This window comes from Branchiostoma lanceolatum, chromosome 1 (assembly GCF_035083965.1).
Source record: "Branchiostoma lanceolatum isolate klBraLanc5 chromosome 1, klBraLanc5.hap2, whole genome shotgun sequence".
NCBI lineage: Eukaryota > Metazoa > Chordata > Leptocardii > Amphioxiformes > Branchiostomatidae > Branchiostoma > Branchiostoma lanceolatum.
Genome location: NC_089722.1, coordinates 20121911 through 20148457, shown reverse-complemented (window position 1 = coordinate 20148457; position 26547 = coordinate 20121911). Strand labels below are relative to the sequence as shown.

General features: G+C 41.5%; 1 protein-coding gene across 3 annotated transcripts in view; it reads left to right on the top strand.

The window, feature by feature from the left end:
• The window catches only part of LOC136440141 (matrix metalloproteinase-24-like), a 78331-nt gene that overhangs the window by 2970 nt on the left and 48814 nt on the right, over nucleotides 1-26547 (top strand). Inside the window, exon 1 of one of the 3 annotated variants that reach the window (XM_066436032.1) lies at nucleotides 5293-5314. The exons of 1 other annotated variant lie outside the window; for it this stretch is intronic. The gene's annotated coding sequence lies outside the window, so the exon portion shown is untranslated. Of the gene's footprint in view, nucleotides 1-5292; nucleotides 5315-15124; nucleotides 15479-26547 lie in introns of those variants that run through there. One more of the 3 variants, XM_066436026.1, reaches the window with a different exon arrangement.

Here is a 26547-nt window from a genome sequence, read left to right as displayed (position 1 = left end):
AGAATTTAACCATGATATACCGCAAATACGGCTAGTTACATTTCTTCGTCGGTCAAAGCTAAACCCAAATTTGTTATCTCTTCCATCAGAGTGAAAACGGTGGGATTGAAATTGACCATTTTCCAAAGCTTCTTGGGCGCATCACAGAATTCGTGATTTCTTCACTCTTTATTGATGAATTTATTTCTAGTCCAAAGCAAACTATTCTAATGCTTAAACGCCCCCACCAAGTAAGGAACCTAGTCCAGATGGTGTGTTTAAAAACGCCTGTCACTTCTCCCTCTGTTTGATAGGTCGTTCGTTTCTTGTTTTAATTTTCTGACATTGCACAGCAAGGCCGAGCACTCTCTCCCCCCGACGGTCTTATCAAACTCAGACTGAAACAGTTCAGCTATCGATCTTGAAGCGATGTTACAAAAACACACTTGACTTGGGTCAAACATGATGTCATTTATCAGGGCGTAATCGTCTTTTCTTGTCGAGAGTGATCAAAGAGGCACACATTTCTTCCACCTTCTATGCCACAACCCCTGTCTTCTTCGAGTATATAACAATTATCTGGATAACCGCCCTTTACTAAAACCTGATGGTTCTTAAAGGAGTCCTAAACTCCAGAAGAGGGTGTTATTTTCCAATGAACGGTGTAACAATAAATACGTTATCAGTCGACCCTTAACAAAATTCCGTTTGTGGTGAATTAGGTGTTATTTTGTAAAACAATATGATACTCAACAACCCCGTGCAGACCCCACCCCTTTGCACTACAGGCTACGGCCGCTGAGCGACCAACGATTTGACAACTCGCTCGACGAATTTCGTAGATAAAGAACAATTTTTAGTTAAAACGCTTTGTGTGTTTTAGTAGCAGTAGTAGTCCACTGTGTTCTGCTGCAGTAGTGGCCTGGACAATCTGCAGCTGCAATCGGCTTTCTTCAAATCTTTCCAATGCTGTTTTTTTTTTTAATCATACGCATACATCTTGATCATATTCCAATTATGAAATCCAGTTTCTGGACGATGTACGCTCGCTCAGGATTCGCCGTCAAGTAGATCTAGAGAGGGAGTCTGAAGCTCTACTACATTGTTTGTCTATGAGTAAACCGATCATCACTGACCTTGTTAACCAAATATTAAAACCCTGACTCATCGTCTAGGGAGGGGAGTTGAAAGATTTGAAGCGACAACTGAAACTTCCATAAGAACTAAGTCTTTCAGCTCTAACCGTTCGAAGACTTGTTAAGTGAATGTCTGGCTTGGTTCATGCCCACTCCACGAAGTAGTCACTGTCTTGCCCGTATTTAGTGCAATATGATACTAGCATAGTTTTGGCATGTTGTATTATCTGCAACAAAAGAGACTGTCGTAATCTTAATTGGACCAGTTGTTACATCTCACTTATATCGACATGTGCCCTCATACTATGTTTACAGTAACATGACTTATTACCAACTAGAGTTCCACGAACACATATCTTCGCCGAATAATCAGGGGATTATACCAATAGTCAAGAGACTTGAAGTTTGGTGGCTGTGTTCAGTTATTCTCGTTTAGGATATTTTGACAAAATGTCACTGCAGATCAAGAGCAAGCTGCTAGGGGGCCCAAAGCTACAACAATTCTACTTACATCACAAGCTTCCTGACACCAAAGGATCAAGACCATAGCACGTTCAGTTCTGCTGAAGTACCGGGGTCACATACCAGGGGCCCAAAATCGACCCTGACCTTCGTCTTCCCAATACCTGCCCACATAGTCATACTCGTACCAAGTATCGTCATAATCCATCCATTCTTGAGTTATGCTGACTACAAAAATCCTGGACCACAAACATCGCACACTACCACAGGGGATGCTGAGACCGTGTCAGATGATGATCACTTAGAGGGGTTTTTCAAACCAGAGTGACAGTGAAAGCGAGAGTGACCAGCAGACAAAGTATCGCACTAAAGATCAGACAGACTCTCTAGTCCTGCGTACTGATGAACGTTACCCCCCTGCTCGCACAATAGGATAGTCCGTGTACTTTGCCCCTCTCCTGTCTCCTGTGCACCTCACGTTGGTAACATAATTTACCGGGCTCGTTAAGCCTAGGTTACACATAGCCGAACATGGCTCCCGAACGCTAGCCGACTCAGGTCGGCGGTAGTTCGGGAGCATTCTGACCAGTTTTGGGCCACGCCTATCTTTGGTGCCGAACATGCGCCGAAGATGCGCCGATCATCTCCTAACCAGTACACGAATTACTCCCGAATGGGCCCCGAATGCTTTCTAGCTTACTCCCAACCATCCCGACCTCTAGCCGCAGACTGCCGAATCTCTCCTGGCTAAACCCCGACCGATTGCAGACCCTCTCACGAATTTAAATGGACATATTCAGCGACTTTCAAAAGAGGGGTCATTTTCGGTTTTAATTAAAACAATCCGTTCTTCTTTGTTTTTGGTCGTGTGAAGGTCGGGGGTGATTCGCCCACGTTCCGATAGTAGTCACTTGGTTGAGAATTAGTTAGCAGAGTTTTGTCTACGGCCTTGGGGTGAGTTATGGGTAGGTTGGAAACTAGTTGGGAGTAAGTCAGTAGTGTTTCTGGCGTGGTTAAGGTTCTAATTTTACTACTTACTCAATCCCGAATACCAGCCGAGCACTGGCCGACCGCGCCGAACACCAACCGAACACCAGCCGACCCATTTCAGACCCTCCGTCCAGAGCCGAATGTTTTGAAATTCTCAAAACATTCGGCTGGCGCAGCCGAACACCAGCCGGCTCAGTCGAACGCCAACCGAGCTAGCTCCCGAATCACTCCCGAATCACTTCAACCATGGTCGGGGGAGAGTCGGGAGGCCATGTTCGGCTATGTGTAACCTAGGCTTGACCTAGGCTTAAGTCCTGACTCCTGCTGGACACAACAAACCAGTGCCTCAGAAACGCGTGTGGTAGCTGAAACATCGATTCTTTGAATGATTCCCTTAGCCATCAGATCATTGGTGGAGGAATCTCTAATTTCTTCCATGGTCACCCAAGACGTGTTGCCAAGGAGGGACAATTTCTCGGTGACGGCACTTCCCCTCCCGGGGGGTAGGAAGCGATGATAGGGTGGGAGGAATTCCGAACTTTGACCTCGTATGAAGACTAAGTTGGAAGACAAGTTCGTTGTTGCGTTCTTTAGGTGGCTGAATGAAGTAGTGGTTCCCTATCAGGTACGACGTCAGGACCATCTGGTTGACGATAGTCCCTCACAGGGCCTGACCTTTCCTGTGTTTGTTGATTTAGCTCCGTCCCAGCGGGAGAGTAGTTTGGACGGTGGTAGTGAGATCACCAGAGAGCATCAATCTAATTTACGCAGGCCTGCTGACAAGCAGGTGTTGTCCTTGAATATAGGTCAACAAAAGGTACTTAAACGCAATCATAAACAAGTCTATTTCACCACTTGATTAGACCCTGATTACAATTTCATACGTCTATATTTGTTAATCATTACCTCAATAACCTACCTATCCAAAGCAATGCAAATTCATCAAACCCTACCCGAGTTATTTACCTCCAAAGGTAACATCAAAAAAGCCCACTGCAGTTCTAAGCAAGCCACTAGGGGGTCTAAACTTACATCACTTACTACCTGCCCCAAGAGCTGTACACCACTTAAAAATCATTACCATAGCACTTGCATGAAATTTGACTACAAGCTTTTGGCGGATTGATAAACTTTCCTCATTTATTATGCAAATTATCGTCTTATTTGCATGACAAGTATTCAATTATGTAAAGCATCACCGAAACTATTCACATGCCATAGATTATGATAAGCCGTCAATCCCTGCTGAAGTTATTCGTCTCCAAAGGTATTAACAAAAACGCCAACTGCAGTTCCAAACGAGCAGCTAGGGGGCCATAATTCACACCACTCACTTACCGTCCCAGAAGCTATATAGTACCTAAAAATCATGAACCTGACGCCTCCAGAAAATTTGGCCTCAAACGTTGAAGCTCCGCTGCAGTACCTCATATACCCGCTAGGAGGCCCATTATCGAACTTGACCTTCCTCTTTGACACCCCTAACTATCCACTAAATATCATGCACAACCGTCAACAGCTCCTCGAGTTATGCTGGCGACATACAAACTCTCACACACACAAAGCCTGCTGCAGTACTGTAGGAAAGCGCCAGATGAATCATTTTTAAACTTGACCTCCGTTTTCACAATCTCTTCCTACCTACCAAAAATCATTGAGATTCATCAACGTTTCCGTCACTTTTTTTGCCAACATACAAACACAGAAAAATCAAAAGTCCGCTGCAGTACTGTTGGAAAACGCCAGGTAAACGATTTTTGAACTTGACCTTCCTTTGCACAACCACTACACACCTACCAAATATCATGAAGATCTATCAAAGGTTTCCCGAGTTATGCTCTTGAAATACATACAGACCCACACAACAGCCGGATCAACCGAAAACATAATCTACTCCGAGTTCCTCGGCGTAGATAAATACACACGGATCAGTGAAGCGTCAAGTATAGCTGAGATAAGGGAATATGACAGACACGATGGGGATGGTGATAAGTCCATCTAATGTTGGGTAGGTTACGGGCTGTTTTTTTTTTGGTTTGCACTTTCGGGCGTGACCCCTACGTGGCCCCGCGGGACACCCTGCGGCTGCTGGGCTATTTTTGGGCCCGGCCGGGACCCCGAATCATTTTAACTCGGACTTAAAATCAACGCGGGACTCGGTAATGAATAGACGCCGTGAGCTAATGCGAGCACCGGAAGGTTTCAGACTGACACCGATAGGCTTACATTCAAACATAGATATGCCGAAGATTTTAACTACTGCTGTTTCAGTAACAGAGCAGCCCAACTACCGTGATATATGATAGAAGTAGCATAAATTGTAGAGTAGAAATTGTATTATCATATTACTCTAGACTTAATCTTGTCTTGTACTTTGCCCAGACGCAAATCAAGATGAGATGTAACTTAGTTCGGCTCAACTTACTGAACCAGAGAACGTGATTCGCAAAGCAACTACGACAGTAAAGAAATTATTTTTCAATTTGAAGACTTGTAGGCGTGTAGATGTAATTATCCTGTGTAAAGTGCCGGTGGGGCGGGCGAGTTTCCTTCGAACAGACGTGACTTGGGTAACCGTACCTCTCTCTCCAAGTTCATGGCTATTTGGCTAGACGGTTTGAAAACATGATTTGCAACGTACCGCTCTTATGAAATGTAATTTTTGAGATCAGTAACGCGAGGCGTGTGACACCAAACGTGACTGTGTTGAAGTAATTTTCAAAGTAGGAGAGAAACTTCTGGATGGGGTAAGTGCAAGACTGACTTACTTTCTTGAATTTTCTCAGTAATTACAAAAATTTGCGGCAGAAGATTTCTACCATATGTATTCTTCTAAGCTGGGTTGTCGTTTTGCTGTATAGTCCTATCGTTCTTTTTCCGTGACTGTTCTTGAAGGCACCTTGCTTCAGTCACTCAGCGCCGGTGTGTTATTGTTTATCTTGTGTATAGGATGTACTTATATGTTGATTGATGTAAAACTTTACAGCGGGCGTGATAAACTCTCCTGCTATAGCACCGATGTTTGTTCTGCCAAACTGCTACAACTTAATCAAACGGATTAGGGAAGAGGTTTGTAGAAATGGAAAAGTGTTAAAGGCAAGGCTTGGCCGACGATCAACGCCTGTCGTTGTGATATGATACACATGGCCTGTTCGCAGGGGTATAACGTTTCTACATCTACTCTGTATAGGAAGGCCTAAGGATGGGAACAAGACGTTTTGTCGGGTGAAACGGTGTAAATTTACAACTCAGTGTTTCTTAAGAAAACGCCAGTGATACCCTCTTAGTCGGAAGTACTACCTAAATACACCACTAACAGGGCTGGTATTATCTGCATAGGTCTTCCCGTGTGCCTAGGTTTTGATAAACATTTAATACTAGGTTTTATGGGTGGTTAGCATCAAAGGTACCCGTCTGTTTAATTGTCTTGCCCTCCAAATATTTTTTGTGCACCTTGTAACTACATGTAGTTTAAAATACAGTCAAAACTGTCCAAGAAGACCACTTCAGGGGACCGTCGCAATCTGGTCTATGTGGACAGGTGGTCACTCTAGATAGGATTCTCAATAGCTGTGTCAATGGGAAAAAGAGCTTATGACCCTCTGTCACCTTCTTCAGGGCAATTTTGACTGGTTCTGTTACACATTGCACCTGTAGGTGTCGCTGTTAACAAATGCGGTTCCAAACGTATCTACACATGTACATCTATTAGATAGGTAGTTCATAGATTGAATAAAACGCTTGGTCTTGGCCCCTCTGCAGAGGTTGTGACAGGTTTGAGGTTTGACATCTTTATAGTCAACTTGGAAAACGCAGCATTGAAATAAGCAGAAACCACCTTTGATTATGATGATGCTTTTATTCAGTAAGAAACTCGCGGGTTATGTTGCAAATGATATCCACGTTCTATTACCATCATGCAGAGCTGAATCTTTGTCGTAGAAACTCATTACGAAGGAGGTATACTGCCATGCCCTCGGCTCTGCTGTAAGGATAATGATCATCAAGCTGAAAGATTGATCTGTCCCGTCTCGAATTGGGGGCATGATAGAGACATCGCCTACTTTAAAACGATTTCATCACGTCTGATTTGTCATGATGAGTTATATATGAGTTATACCGGTCGCGCTGCTATCGTTCCCCCGGGAGCATGTCTGTACCTACCGCGCTACGGATGGGGCATTTTACGCTTCTTGGTGGGCCCTAATTTCGTACCAAACGTTCTCTTCGCCTGGTTTTTCTCAGCGACACTGTGAACTCCGCATACATGAGGTGTGTAGTATGCTACCCAGATGTTCCGAAGAAGCTATCTTGTATTGAGTTTCACTCTTCTCTGAGCGTGACATTCATTGAAACTGATGCTAAAGGTCTATAAGTATGACATGTACAACTACATATCACACAATCAACATAATACAATGGCAGTAGGGGCAGCTGCTAGCAACCTACACACGTACAAAGGACATGAGTCATATGTGTAATAGTATACAGTTGTGGGTACATGTCACAGATTATAACATAGATCTATGGTCTATGAATGATTTAGAACTATACATGATGGCACTATTGTTTTGTCGGATTTGGTTCAGTTGAACATGGTAAGCATACGAACACTTACTAACGATAGAAATGTAAGCACAAAAACTACAACAAACCGATGATAAACATCGTTCTTTACTGCATATACATGTTGTGGTTGCAAGTAAATCCCAAATCTCAAATCATGAAAAAAGTCAAGATAATTTTCCTTCATGATATAGCTGTAATGGTTTCCAGCTTGCCATTCATAAGATAAAACGTGCCTCTATTCTACAAGCTCTAATACGGGTCACTTAACTTGTCATAAACCATAACCTTCTTCATTTCTTGTAGTACTCTCAAGGTACACTACGACATCTTGTTTCAAGTAACCAGTAACCTTCATTGTGACGTTAAATACAATCACCTTCAGATTCTTGTTTTGTATGTCTTATGAAATACCGACATTCGCTGAGATAGCTTGCATTTCATTTTTCTTGAGGGTCTATTATAATTTGTGACTATCGTATGTGAATACAAAGCCTGCTTTCCTAGAAAAGAGTATAGGGTCTGTACTTTTAATCTCTACTCTATCTTAACTTTCCGTACCGACTTTGCAGTTGAGAACTTAAAAAGCGATCTTGATTCTGAAGCTGAGAAATAAATAGCTGCTGATTCGCTCAAGGCTGATTCATTCCCGACTTTGCACAATAAGTTTTGTGTTACATTTCTTAAAGCAGACCCTTAGAACTAATTACGTCGGCCTCAGATCATAAATCATAGTTTCCAGTGGCGGAAATCCTGAGGGAGGGCGCAGGCTCTAGGGTCCGGTCTGTCAGACGGCATGGTGATCCCGTACTTCACGAGCATTTCACGGCTATGACGTAACTTCTGGTGTGGTCTCTGGATTATTTTTCGTTGTAGATAGAGAAAATTAAGTTCGTACATGTACAGGACAATCATGTGTATCGTCAAAAGTAAAGATAAAACCACAACTATACCTTCCACAGTAGCATTTGGAAGCCTATGGGTCGGCAGTTTGATTGAACTTCAATAATGATAAAAAATTGGTTCTTTTTGGTCATTCATAAAGTGTATAGCGACAAATAGTATGTACAAATAATAGTCGATGCCTTCATCACTATAATCAGCTGTTTAGAAACGACTTGAGGATTCTTACTGCATTTTTAAAGAAGCTCTTACGAAAAAAAGAAACACAAAAGTGCAGAACTACAAAAGCTGCTCCTAATCGCACCGTTTCAGGATTCATAAATCCTTGATTTGTTCTGATAAAACTGTATCCGTCCCGGTCCACTTGAACTTGGTGGTAGGTTGTCAAGTTCAAACCCACAAGAGCACATGTTCAAGTGTAACATGCCACCGTACCCGTTCACTACAAATTACAACTCCCAGACAGGGGATCTCAACCGGTCTGATCTGGCCTCATTAGAGTTAAATAGTCTGGGGCCACAACATGCCAATTAAACTCTGTCTCTGGTCGTAATTTGCAGAAAGCCAGGAGTTGTAACCGTGTAATCCCCATGGTAGCTGTCCACCTGTATCCCCCTACTCAGAGCTTCTACCACGTAGCTTCTTATGTAGCGCTGGAGTTTAGTTTTGGGGAAGCGTTGACATAACCTAACTCGCGATTTTCAACGTATGGACTAGGTTCTAATGCCGGGGAGATCGTTTCTGAGCTGCGCCTCTAGGATCAAGAATCAGCGTTCCCCCCTAAAATAAACGTCGGCGCTCCCAGAGGGTCTGTAAAGGAGGCTGCTAGCTACCATGGCATGGACGTTTTTCTTCAAACAATACTTCGTTATACCGATGAAATACAATCGTTCTTCTGAATCGGTTTCATATTACGTTAGAGACCTTTGTGTTTATGTGTTTGAGTTGATGTCTGTAAACAAGGGATTATCTGTTGTATCACTATTTTTTTGGAGAGAGATTGCGGGGTGTTTAGCTGAAATCTAACTTTGATTGTCAATATGAATGGGAAAATAGGATATACACGTGCTCGAGTTCCTCTAGTAGCAGGGAACTAGTGAGATTAGAGACTGCATGCAGCGAATGGTCTAAGTGTTGAAGACCATGTTGTTTTACTCACACGACATACGCTAAGAATAACTCACACATGGCAGACACCAAGCTTCAATCAGCAAGTACATGTAAGCAAAACCTAGTCTCTACCAGACTAACTATGCTGGTTATAGCCTAGGGAGAATATTTGTCAGGGGCAGTTCGGCCACCATAAGGTTTCAGTCGCAGTTATAATACCCTTCCCCAGTAGCCTCTACCAGGCTCCACAGGTCGCTGAAAAATAGACGGATAACATGCCAGAGGAGATAGTCCGCTCAACAAGGAGTACAGTTTGCGACCTAGGCCCTATTTTTCCAGCGACCTGTGGGGCCTGGTAGAGGCTAACCCCTCCCGCAGACTGACTCTCCTGTCCAATAATTCATCCAATTTTGGCCGTATTCTACACTGTACTATCCGCACACCCCTAGGAAGGTCTGGTGGAGGCTAATCAAAACCGGTCCTGGACGATATCCAACAAATTGCTACAACAAGGTGGTGTGTATGTAGGAGGAAATAAACACAGCATGGTAGGAAAAACACGCGGGAGATATATGTCACCGATACAGAACTTTGTTTAACCTTCTCCCTGCTGCCTAACCCGTAACCAATAGGAATTTGGTGCCAAATGGCTACCTCAGCATGCTGAAGGTTAGGGAAGTTCACAACAGTGCATCATTTAACATCATTACATAGGTTTACCTGGGCGTGATACCCACACCGGGTTTTGTCCAGTATTATATATAGATTGATAGATATAGATAGGTTTAAAGAAGAAGACATATTGTCGCAACAAAAAGTACATTGACGTTCGCACGGTTAACTACAAACTACAAAATAGAAATATAAGATGATTATTAGAATTCTACTTAGTAAATAGTAAAGGCTAACATGAAGAAGACTGGGGCTAATCGTGATTTTCAACATCTTTTCTGATAAGAAAGCTATATATCTTTTATGTATCTATCTATCTATCTATCTATATTTAAATTATGAGAGTTGTCAAATCTAGAAATAGTCTACTTGTCGCATCTAGTCTCTTGAAATCTGTTGTAGTTAAACAAAGAAATGTGAACCGTCAATTACGTAAGATGTTATATCATTATGGAATTCCATGACATGACAAAGTGAAATTCATTTTCAAATATATTGTACATCATACAATAAGTCCTAAACCGAAAATTACACTGTCAATATCATCTGTAACCTACATTGACACAAATCCGCCGGGTTACATAAGTCCGCCACATTGAAAAACAGTGGGTTTGAGAGATCTCTAATGCAGCACCCCCAGGTATGCACAGTTTAGATATACAGGAGTGGAGGAATTATGGTGTAACGATACCCTGGTGGAATTATGTTAGTAAATGTTACATTATAGAGACGTCCTAAGTAGACAGTATCACAGCTATAGCTGCTTATCCTCTTAACAAAAGGCGACTGTGATTTGGAGTGACGGAAATTGTTCGGAGGAGGAAATAAGATCTGACATCTCAAAGTCACGACCATGAAGAAAACCTGATTACATCGTAGACGAGGAATTTCCAGTATCCCACTACGTGATCAAATTTCAAGACAACACGATTTCCACTTTGTGTTCCCAGTAATATTTCACCAACGGTTATAGGCCATACTGAATTAATTATATGGATGGCATTCTCTGGGCACTGCAAAATCGATGCGTGCGTGCTAAAAGACAATAAAAGTTGGGCAAAACAGTTGACTTCGGTCTGAAATCTAAGTGGTCAAGAAGGTTTTACAGATGACTGAATATACAGAGCATGGTATACCAAACGATGAATTCGTTATTTTTGTTCTTTCACATTTTCTTGTAAGAGCTTGGAAAACTTCGCTCAGGACTCGAAATACATTTTGTGAAAGGATTAGGTTTACGACAAAATCAGTATGTTTTTACGATAAGAAAAGAGGCCTTGTATGACATCAGACTTCGTTTTCCGATATATTTTGTATGATTTACAGCATAGTCGCAAATTTTTTTTGTCTTCCATTGAAGTTCCATAAAAGAATTAAGTTTATGACATATACCGCAAATATTTGCTCATTTGCCAGCCTCTTTGTACGATTTACAGTATGGTCGCAAACTTTTTTTGGAACGGTCGAAAATTGATGCGCGCATGAATGTCATCCATATGATCAAGTCAGCGTGGTCTAACTATTTCACGGACAATTGCAGATATCAAAAATGCTCGGAGATATCAAAGATATCACACCGGTTAAGCCGAAAGCCTTTCCCCTTGACGGTGACCTCACACGTACCCTCTTAAGTGCCTGGCTTCCTTGATCCGTCCTGCGGCTAGATAGCACCATATTTTAGGAATGACATTTCTGAAAGTATTTCCTTCGCCCGGAGAAGTTGTAATGAGTAACAGACGGATTCGTGCAAGATGTGGTTTTTCTGGTTTCTTGTCTTGTTGATGTTTTAAGCAGTTCGGCGTATTAATGTCAGAGACAATAGTCCTTCGTGATTCGTTATCCTGCTCGATCCAATTAGCGTGGTTATTACCAAGCGTATCGGGTTGCCAAGGACGTTAGATTCAATTAGTTTAAACTACAAAATGGATTTAAGATCGGTAACCGGTACTATTGCGATGGCGTTAGGAATATGCGGCGCTGCAAAGTCTGCACTGAAATGATGTTGGTCAGCAGGGTCCCTACATAGTCAAACTTCACGGGGGTATGTACAGGGGGGTTAGCATTTAACAATTGGCCACATTTTTACATTCAAATGGCTGTCTCCATATTTCTAGGGGCATTTCACCAAAAACTGCATCATTTTTGCAAAACAGTACCCCCTATCTCTAAGCCGTACTAAAGCAAAGGAAGCTTGTCGGTCTTAGTTTTGTCTCATAATAGGTCGTCTTCGTACACTCTATTCATTTACTCTTCGTACATACTATACTATCTGCTCTAAACTTACAAGAAGGGAAAGATTTATATTGAATAAGGTGCGTTTGTGCTTCAATGGATCGAAATTCAATTAAATCGGGCATCGATACCATTGGGTCAAACCCTGCACTTTATACTGTTATAGTACATTTTAGAAATACATCCGTATCGATGCTTGTACAGCTACAAAAACGTTCAGTGCAACTATGACATCATACTAAACATCTGCTGTACTTGAACAGTGTGCCCCCCTCCCCCTCACCGTTAACCCAAAGTCACGCCATCATTCAGACACCCTGCGTGACTTTGAAATCATGAATTAAATATTACCCAACAGGTAATGATGTCATCTCACATTCCTATACACCTTACCCAATGTTTTTCTCGTTGTCCATATATGGGCATGACAGGTGTCAAAAGTGTTCGATCACTGTCAAACGTCGTGTGGGTGAAGGTCAAAGGTGGCCGGTATGCAAGCATAACTAATACAAGTAATAGGGAAATAACTGTAATAATTAAAGCGAAGGTGTGACTTTTGATCGGTCTGGGTTCCGTGTTTTGTGTCCTTAATTGAACTTTGGTTCTATGAGGCCATGAGCGTCATTCAAGGTTATCAAATATGCCATACCAAGCGTGGAAAAAACGTCGTCTGAGTCTTAGTCTTTTTTGACAACGATTTATATAACATCTAATAACACAATTCCACCAGGGTACATAATTCCGACATCCTGAAAAGATACGTCCAAACAGATCTCCAACCCAACGTCCCCCAGTATAATGCACTCATGTATATCTAAGCTGAGCATATATAAACCTGGGGTTCTGCACAAGAGATCTCTCAAAACCATTGTTTTTCAAAGTGACGGGTTTATGTAACCTCACGGATTAAGGTTAGGGTAACTATGGCTAACGTTACATGAGGGTAGATTCCTGTTCTGTGGTCTATTAAAGCACACTGCCACATAATAATAAAACGGTTTACAAAAATTGTCATTGGCTTGTTTATTTGTGACAAATAACTTTTTTTTAATTAACGTTTGTGTTACCATTATCTAATTTGTCGGTTTGTGTACACCAGGCGTTCTTGTTCCCGTTCCTTCTACATACCTCTGTTGCGTGTCTTAAATCTTACTTTGGAATTTCCTTACAGCTACGGAACCAGACAGTCAGACACTGTTATGTGGTGACGTTGATATATGCCACTACGCCTGAGTGGCATCACTATGTGCTGTATTGTTTAAACGTTGCAATAAAAAAAATGTATTTCATACAATGCACCTTTGTGTAAGATAATCAATAAAGTTTATTACGTAATACTGCTTGAACCAAGGACTTTGATAACCTCCATTAACATTAATCCGCCGGGTTACATGAATCCGAATTTTGGAAAAGAGTGGGTTTGGCAGATTTCTAGTATACAATGTATATATACAGCACCCCCAGGCATGCACATATACAGTTTAGATAGAGGAGTGCATTGTACTGAGGGACGTTTGGTTGGAGATCTGTTTGGACGTACCATTTTTAGGTGTCGGAACTATGTACCCTGGTGGATTTATGTTAGTAGATGTTATACTTAATACAAAAAGTTATAATTACTCAAGCAACTAGAGCAAGATTTGCAATTTACAAATTGATGCCTGAGTAACTTCTTTTATTGTGTCTCATCACCTGGATGTCTAACCTTCATCAACGTATCAATGACTTCACTACAATGTCCTTGCTTGATCATAGCCTAGCTTGAACAGGTGCCTCTGCGTTTTCGAGGCCACATAAATATAATTTGTCATCATCATCAGGACAAATTAGCTTCGCAGTCCTCTCCGCCAAGGTGGTAACTTTAGGCATAGTGTTGCTTGCCATGTGTCTGCTTCTGTATCATGCTACTGTCTCATCTCGGTGCCCGTAAGGGCTGTAGCCCCGGCCGGGCCCCGAAGAAGCAAATTTGTCCCGGTGGACTGCCAGTGGACACCGGAAGGGTACCTCTCGGTGTTCTCACGATTAGCTCAGGGCGCCTCTTTGTTACCGGGTCCCGGGTTGCTTTTAACTCCGTGTTAAAAACTTCCAGGGGCCCGGCCGTGTTCAAAAATAGCCTGGTAGCCGCAGGGTGGCCCGCGGGGCCATGTAGGAATCACGTGCAAAAGTGAAAAGAAAGCCCGTTAACTTCCCGGCATGCAGGGCCCCTTTTTCCAAATGTGACTGTAGCGTAACTCATGCCAGAACCTCTGCAGCTGCAATCTTAAAAAAAAAATCAAAGCATCAAAATCTAGAAATTGGAGAAAAATGAAGAAATAGAAATGATCAAAATTAAGAAAAAAATTGTTAATTCTATTTTTTGGTAGCTGTAAGAAAATGGAAAACGTTTTATTTCTATAAGAAAGTATATGCCATGATCAAGGAGGTTATATACCTCCTTGCCATAATAAAGGCATGAAGTTGTATCTAGATACGCTGGCATGTTTTGTATCTGCGTGATATCATCAAGTAACAATGCCGTTATGACTTCACGTTGTTTTTAGACGAACGACATTTGAACAGGTTTTTAGGTTATGTGGTCGCCATGGCGACCGCTACAGGCCCCAAAGGTCGCGTGCCAGGTGTTCGTGTCAGGCGCGACATGTGTATAACATATGCCACAGACTTCTGCGTCGTAAACTCGTAAATTCATCTTCTTGGCATTGAGTTCACATGAGGCCTCTTGCCTTGAATTACTTTTTGGTACACAAACATCTGGCAAGCAAACATCTTTACATTGTAATTTGTAAATGCCATCCTGAGCGGAATGTATATAATTGAATTTACCGGCATTTTGTGGCACATCACCCCCACTTTAGATCATTCCGATTTCTTTCCGAAATTTTTACCTAGTCCCAAGGGTGTTATCATGATTATTAATACATGATGGACGGATATATGAACTGATTATGTGCCCATTTTGAGTAGGAAATAAAATCAGTTATACACTCCCCTCTCACAGGAATGGTTTCACCCTTCTCTCATACAATCGTCAGTACGTTTTTATCAGACGGTGATCCTTGGTCCCAGTGGGTTGGGCTACGAACGGAAGTGTACGTAGATATCATGACAGGTCGGATAGTGGTTAGGGTTGTTTTCTTTATCTAAAATTCTGACAGGAATTGACTCACCTGAATGATGTCATCGCGTGGGTCACGTGAGGTAAAAGGAATCGATCCAAGCACGGATAATTGTCCGGTAAACTAGATTTGGGTCCACTTATAGGGCCAGGGACTCTGAGTTGCGGTCGGAGCGAAGTGTGTTGCACTCCTAGCCTCCTGCAGCGGCTGGTTCCCTCATCTGTTTCTCCCATCATATCGTCTGACATTGACGGTTTCTGGCCTTGTTAGCTACGTTTTGGTCAGAAGACTCGCAAACTGCTAACAGATAAGGTAGGAAAGCGTGTTTATATATATATATTCTTTGGTACTTTTTATGTGGGTGGCCAAATGTCGTTTGGTTTATACCAGGTGCACAAGCTTTCACCATCGCTTTAATATATTTCTGCACCGCTCATGTTTATGTTTCAAACCCTTCTCATCTATTACTTCTCACTGGTCTCAAAACACAGGTTGACACTGTGATGCTTGTCTGCTCCATTTGGATGGAATATACGATGATATTTCCACGTGATCTGACCCATATTTTCTCTCATCCGATCGTATATTGTCGTCTGCTAATTTCCAGGTCATGACCTTATGACCCCAGCCGTCTGCATGACAGCCGCATCTGTTCGAAAGAGTGAAAAAATCTGTTTTCTATTTCAACAGTTCGTCTTTGATGGTTCTTAAGTTTCTTGTTAATTGGCGCGAACATAACCACTTATAGGTACTGTTTATAGCTACATGGTTGTTTATGCAATGATGATATGGTCGTCGCGCCATTTTGGGCGCCGGATCAAGTGTCGTGATTGTTTATCTTGTGTGCCATCTTCTGACAGACCCGTATCTGTCAGGGGACAGTGCGCAGCGCAACGGTGTTGTGTTCTGTTGCGTCATATTCGTAGCAGCGCAAAGTCATCTTCGGTAAAATGCATTTGTTTTACTCATGCATGATCTAATATCATTTTCTCATTCGTGAAGTTGATGATTTCATTCATTAGCCTGGTTGCCAGACTGTTTCCAGGGCCTACATCATAGCCATCTCCTCGGCTCTAGGTCCAACATGCCTCCAAGGAAATTTTACCAACAGAGGTAACGTTGGGTAACATAAATTCGCGGGGTACTTAAATTCGCGATTTTTCGAAAACGGCGTATTTAGGGATATGTGCTACATGCAAAATCAGTTATAACGCCAGCAATCCAAAGCAGATAGACTAACGTATTCAGAACACTGGCTGAAAAGCTTCGATAACCATGCATTAGAAGTTGGCGACGTCAAAAACTCTCCGTCCCTTATTGACAGAGTCTGGGGGCTTCGTGGGAGAATCACCCAGCACGGTTGTTCGCTGGTTTATAAGACAAATGTCACATCTCCTGCCTGCTAAACACAATTATTTATAAGACAACTTATTACAATCTCTTTTGCTAACCTGCAACTGGATTCTAAGTGTGATCAATCATCAAAACTCCTCTCTGTTGCTACAACCTACGGCACGTGTATTTTCCCGCCGCCATATTGTTAACCAGAATCCTGTCGTCAAGCAGACGACAAAGGTTTGTGAGGAACACTTTTTTGTCTAAATGCTGCGTGTGATAGTGGACTGAGGAAGATATTTTCCTCAAAGTTTGCTCCTAAGACAACAAGGAACACATGGACATAGTAGTATTACCATTGCTACGGCATCCAGCTAACTTCCCATGAATAATGTAACGTTACACGTTGCCCGATGATGACGATGGGCCGACTTTGAGTGAAGTTCTACCGACTCAACACACGGGTTGTTCCCGAACTGGCCTGATGTGTGCGGTACGGCCGTTTTTTCGTGTATTTTTTTTTTACTTGGACACGTCTATATCCATAGCACTCTCCTCAAGCCAAGGATGGAACGAATAGCTGCTGTATAAAATGTGATTAGCGGTAAGATATTCAAGACGAATCTTCTCTCCCGAATTAATGTGCCCCCCTGTCCGACAGCACCTTTATTGTGCGTGCGGCGGACGGTAGCTTCAAGTTGAAATATTATGGTGTCAGCACGACTAGAGACAAAATCTACCATACATATGATTAGTGCAAAGATAGTACATGATACTGACAGAATTATAGAAAAAAAGGATGGTTTATTGTTCTGCTAGATTGATTTCAGTCAACCATTATCGGAAAAATCCCGAATTTATGTTACCCAACGTTAGCACCTGAGAAACCGTCACAGTCACTACGCAGGGGTGCAAGTGGTGCTAAAATTTCCTCAGTGGGGGTATGTGCAGGCCCTGGAAATAGTCTGGCATCCAGGCCAAAGATGCATTCGGTCATCCGATCTTTTCCTAGCCTGGAGTCCAGCCTTGTTAGTTCTAGTCCGCTTCCGAAGATCGCTACCCCGTTGGGTGGGTCAGAGCAACCTTAGCTTCGGCAGCGGACTGCTAACTTAAGAAGGCTGGACCCCAGGCTAGGACCCCAGGCTAATCATCTACAAGACAAGGTCTGTTTTATTTTAAGGGTGACCATCCTTATAGGGTCACGATTAGGTCTTAAGACGACATGATGTCTACTGATTGCACCGATTCTTCTTAAGGCTATACCTGGTGTATAATCAGCTTCAGCTGTTCGCGATCCGTATTCATGGTTTTCATTGGTCTATAACTGTGGAACGAGGAAATTAGTTTTATTTTTATTTGTAGCAAATTCCAAACATTAGAGTTACCTAACGGTGACTACATCTGCTGAAATAATAGCACTGTGGTTTTGCTAGATTTGTAAAATGTGCGAAAAGCTATCTTATATGAATGGCTAAAATTCATTTGCCTTGAATGACTTCGAATCTCGTTTGAATGGACAAAACAAAGAAACAGCTTTACTCCCTCGAACAGTGATATGTCGTCTAGATCTAAAAGACTCGCTGTAAAATTTGAATGCGTGTAGGACTTTTTAGTTACGTTTTGAAATAAAACATATGTCGGCTTAGTAACCTTGCTTTCTATTTATACTTGTGATTTGAAGACATTTCGTCAGAACAGCTGAGGAAAAAGAAGAGGCACGTGTCCTTAAGCCTGGCTCCTTTCTCCAGAGGACATCCAGATGTTAAGGAAACTTCGCCTGCCCTTAAAGAAGTGTAATCTTGTTACGTTCCCCGCAGGCGGTCATATTAAGTGTCCTAAGAACCGCTAGTCTGTCGCTGACGAGCACAGGACTAGGACCGGGGTCTGCCGATACCTTTCAACTAGCCGGTCGGGCTAGCTTTGAGCATTTGAGGCAGGATCTGTCGCTAAGTCTGCGGTCTCGAAACAAGTGACCTGTCTGTGGCCATGACGTCTGTTCTTTCGTTGATAACATCTTGATTCGAAGCGATTGTGTGCGGTTTAAAAAAAGCGACATGTTCTGAACATGTCACAGGCTTAGGACCTCACAAGAAGTCTTTTACATGGCTCCTGATCTTTAGTAACCGTTCTGAACTGGAAATATACCAAGAAAATGTCGACTCTAATTGATCAACTGTATTATTTCTAGAAGCTAGGCTTCTCGTGGACCAGTTTTTTTGACAAGGTGTAAATTATGTATAAAGGTCTCATGATACCCTTGGCACCTGATTGTTTTTGTATGAAAGACGCGGTCATTAATAATTGTTATGATATTCCTCTGAAAATCACCTCAAAGGGGCCGAAAGCGCCAACTGTTCTATTTCTGTTGTCACATGATACGCACGAGCTTTGATGCTTGCTGCAGTGGTGCTCTTTTAACGCATGGTGGCGCTTTTCGAAGCCGACGCCCAAGCCCTTGTAGGCTCAATGTTTGCCTATAATCCTAGGAATACACCGGAAATTATGTCAATCAAATTAATATTTCATGCAACTTATGATTTCATCTCTCATCCTATTTTCTACTTAATGTGCATATGAAATTAATAATCTGCTTTTGTCTGTGTAATGCTTTCCTGTTTCCTCCTTTCTTTCCAAGAACGATCTACGTACTTGCGTAATGTTGCTGTGACCCTCATGCATTTTTGATGGAGTTATGCAGCACGGAATCGATAAGAAGTGCTATAAACGTACCTCGGGAGTAGGACAGGCTTGCCCTGTCTGTCGGGGAACTCAATTATGTCACACTAATGGACATTGATGAAACGTCTGGCTGAAATTTGTTGAAGTGTGTCTAAAGTCCCTGTCACACATAACCGACCATGGCCTCGAGCTCCCGACCTTCTCCAGACCATGGTTGAGAGTTAGTCGCGAGGAAGGACATCTGTGGTTGGGAGTTGGTCGGCAAGGTTGCCTACTTGTTTTTCAAAGTCGTCTGCGCTAGGCTATGGCTTTTGACAAATCAAAGCCGAGAAAGTCATATTCTTCTTGGATGTGATCCTAGGAGCGAACTGGAGCTAGAATAGCATGGATTCCAGGCTACTCCTAACCCAGCGCCGACCTTAGTTGGGGAGCGGTCGGGAGCAATGTCGTGGGAAGGTCCTCAATGTGTGACAGCGGCTTTAAATTCACCATAGATATGCATTTGAAACTGCAAATACATCAAGGTTGCTTCCGGTTTGATTTTACCGTGCAAATATTCCTTCTCAGAAACGACTTGAATAGAACGAAAAGCATAGAACAGGGTGTTTCAGATGAATCTTATCACAGTTTTAAACGTATGCAGTATCAGAATGATGGAGTCGTACATCTAGGAGGGGGTGGGGTACCTACAGCAGATCGACTAAAGACCAGCTCTAGCTATTTAGCACATTTATTTAGTTCAGAAAAGTATTTCAGTCAATTCACGTGTTAACCGCATTTACCTGTGTTAACAATTGGCAGCGCATCCCAACTCATTAAATTACTAGGAAGAATATTAAATCCCTTACTAGTGATTTAATGAGCTAGCATGCCTCTAACTCATTAAATCACTATAACAGAATCTTTAAAACCCCTACTAGTGATTAAATGAGCTAGCATGCCTCTAACTCATTAAATCACTATAACAGAATCTTTAAAACCCTTACTAGTGATTTAATGAGCTAGCATGCCTCTAACTCATTAAATCACTATAACAGAATCTTTAAAACCCTTACAAGTGATTTAATGAGCTAGCATGCCTCTAACTCATTAAATCACTATAACAGAATCTTTAAAACCGTTACTAGTGATTAAATGAGCTAGCATGCCTCTAACTCATTAAATCACTATAACAGAATCTTTAAAACCCTAACTAGTGATTTAATGAGCTAGCATGCCTCTAACTCATTAAATCACTATAACAGAATCTTTAAAACCCTTACTAGTGATTTAATGAGCTAGCATGCCTCTAACTCATTAAATCACTATAACAGAATCTTTAAAACCCTTACTAGTGATTTAATGAGCTAGCATGCCTCTAACTCATTAAATCACTATAACAGAATCTTTAAAACCCTTACTAGTGATTAAATGAGCTAGCATGCCTCTAACTCATTAAATCACTATAACAGAATCTTTAAAACCCTTACTAGTGATTTAATGAGCTAGCATGCCTCTAACTCATTAAATCACTATAACAGAATCTTTAAAACCCTTACTAGTGATTAAATGAGCTAGCATGCCTCTAACTCATTAAATCACTATAACAGAATCTTTAAAACCCTTACTAGTGATTTAATGAGCTAGCATGCCTCTAACTCATAAAATCACTATAACAGAATCTTTAAATCCCTTACTAGTGATTTAATGAGCTAGCATGCCTCTAACTCATTTAATCACTATAACAGAATCTTTAAAACCCTAACTAGTGATTTAATGAGCTAGCATGCCTCTAACTCATTAAATCACTAGTAAGGAATCATTTAAATCCATTACTAGTGATTTAATGAGCTAGCATGCTTCTAACTCGTAAAATCACTAGTAAGAGATTTTCCAATTCTCTTAAAGTGATTTAATGTGCTAAACCCTGTACGGCTGGGCCAGCTGAAAGTATTACACGGTCGTCGTCGCCACGGACCATGCCAGATTCAATTACACCTCCCAGCCCAGAGCTGCCATATGGGCCTCATGTGTTACCATTGGTACGCACGAGAGGAGGCCCAAACGTGTCCATCACGTAGGTCTGGGAATGTACTAACGATACGGTTATCTATTACCAAGGAGCCATATCGCTGCTAGTCAAAGCATAATCTGAACAAGTGCAGCTTAGTAACACTCTTTACACGTTTCTCTCTTTTTCCACTGGTAAGTAACAGAAAGAGGACGTTTTGAGGCGGTTTACTTAAGGATGTATAAATGTCCTTGGTTTACCTGGGTTTCTGAACATTTTTTTCTTTCATGTCTCCCGACATCTGCTTCGAGAGGCGCCTAGACCCCTGTATGAATATCAAAATAGGACATTGAAATATTGAAAGCCTTTCTCGGTTGGACTTTTGGTGAAGACTTTGCACTTCTTGAATAATGCCTGCCAGGCTTTATACTTGTAGAATTTGTTGGCAAAAACGACATTTCTGCATCTGTTTGTGTGTTTTGGACCCCGCGAAATAGTGGAAAGGTCGCGCGCGGCGCATTTTACGCTCCGATCGCAAAAGTAAGCAAAACACATGTCTGTCGTGTCTCCTCCACAAGTGACATGATTTAACGGTTCGATTTAACGCAACATGAGATGAGATGGCAAACCAGGATAAGAAGTCAGTACACCATTGTCTAGGAACAGATGTTGGAACGTAATCCTGTTTGCAAGAAAGCCAACATTTTTCAACTAGAGCAGTAAGGGAAGAATTTCAATGTCATTTGGGTATGCTGAAGTCTTGGTTGATTAGAACTTAAACAAACTTCTCCGAATATATCAGCTGTAAACTTTATTTCAACCACATTGAACGTAATCCACTGGAAAATTGTCCCGTGTGTAATGGATTTAACGTTGACTGAAGTGATAGTGTATGTAAATCTCAACTTAACAGTTACTATTCATCTATTTGTTTTACATGCAGTAGTGTATTTTCGTTTTCTTGTCGAGTGAGGTCATCTGGTCAATGACATGAGCCGATCGCAGAAGTACGTAGCGGGGGTCGGGGCGAGGGCGGCCTCGTTCGTGAGACATGAAAGAAAAGAAGTTCAAAAACCCAGGTAAACCGCCTCAAAACGTCCTCTTTCTGTTACTTGCCAGTGGGAAAAGAGAGAAACGGTAATGTAAAGAGTGTAGTTGCACTTGTTCAGATTATACTTTGACTAATAGCGATATGGCTCCTTGGTAATAGATAACCGTATCGTTAGTACATTCCCAGACTTACGTGATGGACACGTTTGGGCCTCCTCTCGTGCGTACCAATGGTAACACATGAGGCCCATATGGCAGCTCAGGGCTGTGAGGTGTAATTGAATCTGGTCCGTGGCGACGACGACCGTGTAATACTTTCACCTGGCCCAGCCGCACAGGGTTTAGCACATTAAATCACTATAAGAGAAGTGAAAAATCTCTTACTAGTGATTTTATGAGTTAGAAGCATGCTAGCTCATTAAATCACTAGTAGGGGATTCAAATAATCTCTTACTAGTGATTTTATGAGTTAGAAGCATGCTAGCTCATTAAATCACTAATAGGTGATTCAAATAATCTCTTACTACTGATTTTATGAGTTAGAAGCATGCTAGCTCATTAAATCACTAGGAAGGGATTCAAATAAACTCTAACTAGTGATTTTATGAGTTAGAAGCATGCTAGCTCATTAAATCACTTGTAGGGAATTTAAATAATTTCTTACTAGTGATTTAATAAGTTAGAGGCATGTTTATTTAGCCAGTGCTCTCCAAGCAGATGTTGGTGGGGGAAATTGTGACCATTTTATCATATGCCCGACCCCGTTTTTTGTCCGCTACCCGCTGGTACATGGTGGGGAGAGCGGACAAGAATTGAAGAGACGGGGCAGAAGATAAAGGGGTCACAATCTTCCCACCAACATCTGCTTGGAGAGTAGGTAACGGGGGCAAAGGCGCTCTCGATCGGGAGACATGATAAGAAAGAAAAGAAGTTCAAAAACCCAGGTAAACCGCCTCAAAACGTCCTCTTTCTGTTACTTGCCAGTGGGAAAAGAGAGAAACGGTAATGTAAAGAGTGTAGTTGCACTTGTTCAGATTATACTTTGACTAATAGCGATATGGCTCCTTGGTAATAGATAACCGTATCGTTAGTACATTCCCAGACTTACGTGATGGACACGTTTGGGCCTCCTCTCGTGCGTACCAATGGTAACACATGAGGCCCATATGGCAGCTCAGGGCTGTGAGGTGTAATTGAATCTGGTCCGTGGCGACGACGACCGTGTAATACTTTCACCTGGCCCAGCCGCACAGGGTTTAGCACATTAAATCACTATAAGAGAATTGAAAAATCTCTTACTAGTGATTTAATGAGTTAGAAGCATGCTAGCTCATTAAATCACTAGTAGGGGATTCAAATAATCTATTACTAGTGATTTAATGAGTAAGAAGCATGTTAGCTCATTAAATCACTAGTAAGAGATTTAAATGATTTCTTACTAGTGAATATATGAGTTAGAGGCATGCTAGCTCATCAAATCACTAGTAATGGATTTAAATGATTCCTTACTAGTGATTCTATGAGTTAGAGGCATGCTAGCTCATTGAATCACTAGTAAGGGATTTAAATGATTCCTTACTAGTGATTTTATGAGTTAGAAGCATGCTAGCTCATTAAATCACTAGTAAGGGATTTAAATAATTCCTTACTAGTGATTTTATGAGTTAGAGGCATGCTAGCTCATTAAATCACTAGTAAGAGATTTAAATAATTCCTTACTAGTGATTTTATGAGTCAGAGGCATGCTAGCTCATTAAATCACTAGTAAGGGGTTTAATTATGCCTTTACTAGTGATTTTATGGATTAGAGGCATGCTAGCTCATTAAATCACTAAAAGGGATTTAAATAATTCCTTACTAGTGATTTTATGAGTCAGAGGCATGCTAGCTCATTAAATCACTAGTAAGAGATTTAAATAATTCCTTATAGTGATTTAATGAGTTAGAGACATGCTAGCTCATTAAATCACTAGTAAGTGATATAAATAACCTCTTACTAGTGATTTAATGAGTTAGAGGCATGCTAGCTCATTTAATCACTAGTACGAGATTTAAATGATTCCTTACTAGTGATTTTATGAGTTAGAGACATGCTAGCTCATTAAATCACTAGTAGGTGATTTCAATAACCTCTTACTAGTGATTTAATGAGTTAGAGGCCTGCTAGCTCATTAAATCAGTAGTAAGGGATTTGAAAATTTCTTACTAGTGATTACTGAGAGTTACTCTTACAAAAAATCACTAGCACAACTTTTTTTACTTACTTCGTGTTTTGGCATGTTTTACTAATACTAACTAAATAAATGTGTTAAATAATCAAGTCTTAAAGACCACCCAACTTTTGGGCGTACCTTTGATGTGTCATATTGAGACAAAAAAGACCATACACGTTACCGTACATGTACCTAACATCCGGAAAATAAAGAAAACTATAAGCAGGAGCTGAAAATAGTTTGGTACTCATCTTGTATCATCGTTAGGTTAAAGAAATATCATAGATTATTGATTACTGCATAATTGATGCTCATGAGAAACTGATATGCAGACTGATCAATAAACACTTTTTTTATCTAGATGAGAATCAAACATAATGTAAAACACTACTTCAAATCGGAGTACGTTTACTACGATTTGAAGTAGTGTTTTACATTACGTGTACTGGAAACATGTATATGTTTCATGATTTCTTTAAAGGGGGACTTGCGTATGTCATTTCACGTAGGGAGTGTAATCAGCCGTTTTGACTTCATGTAATTCGTCAGCCAATTTCTGATTCGTAACCGGACATGTACAAATTAACATAGAGCGTAATCTGTGCATTCTTCGTGTACCGTGATTGGCGCCTGAATGTAGCGTTTCGTGAAGCCAGTCTGACGAATTTAACGTAATACGTAGCCACCTTCCTGAATTTAGCGTAGAACGTTGACGGTTGTCCGCCACCCCCATGGCCATACTGACCCCCCTTGAAGGTCACAAATCACAAGATCACCTGTCTCATAAGATGTCTATTCTTCACTTCTCTATCGGGCCTTGATAAATGATAACTTCCCTTCGAATTTTTTCTACGCCTCACCCAGACCCCAGAACAACATCGGCACATGCTTAATATCCCGTCAGCTGTTTAAACAGACTGACCAAAACACGACTAGCAAAAACTAAGGAAATGACTTTAGGTGAGGCCAGAGAAGTCAATCATTAATACCTCCCATTCATACCTCCTAAGAACCATTCAGTGCACTTATCTATATCAACAAAGTAGAACAAATTTCAGGAAGTTGATATGAGTCGGTGTATTGTAGCATGCGGTTGTTTTACTTGAGGAAAAAAGGACGTAAGACGTTGTACAGTCTCTTGCGGTTTTCCTTCCTACAAGGGAGTAAAGACAGAGCATTGTTTAAGAAAGGGGTGCCAAGAGTGGCGGTGTGCTTTGATGTTCCTTCGCTATCACAGACAGACTGGTCTAGACGTTACCGGAATTGCAGGGAGGAGATCCCTAAAAAAATAGGGACTTGTTCTTGTAACAACGGAAGCGTTCGCCCTGCGGTTGACCTACGGTTTTCTTGCAATGCGTTTTTGTTCCGGTAGGTGGCGACAAGGTGTGGCGACGGTAGGAAACTCATAGACGAGGAATGGTGGCTAACAATAGTTGGCTCAGAAAGCTAGAGGAATATTTGAGGCACAATTTTTTGGGTGGTGAGAATTAGGTAGTCTCCACATATAGAAACGTTTAGCGTGGTATGAAAATCGGTGCCTTTCATAAGACAAAATTGCTATTAAATGAATTCTTAATGATGATTTGTAACCACAATTGAATGATTAGAAATGAAAAAGAGTTATCATAATGAAGAGATACCGATGAAGGCTATGAGGACAGACATACGAACTCTTGAAATATTGTAAACCTTTAAACATTCGCGGTGGTTTTATTTTTGCGGTGACCTTTCTAACTTCAATTCGTGACACCGCGAATATGCGTTTCCAATGTATTACTTACTACAGAATTGTTCCAACAGACACAGCGAAACGTTATTTCACATTTTCTCGCGAAATTTATCCCCCACGAAAATAATTGAACTTCACTAATACTGGTGGAGAGATCACCAAATGGTTTTACATGGCTTAATCGAGAAAAAATGTAGCATGTCAAGAAACACTGGTAAAGGTATGTTGATTAAGTACGTGGGCGGGGAGGATAGGTCCCTTGCTGCAGAATAAGTTTCCAAGGGCAAAGAAACTGTGTCGAACCGTTGAAACGTCGCGTTTTCCGTCTTTTCTTATCTTGCGTAGACTGAACTTGGCCTTCCTGTGAGGGGAGAGATTTTTGAAG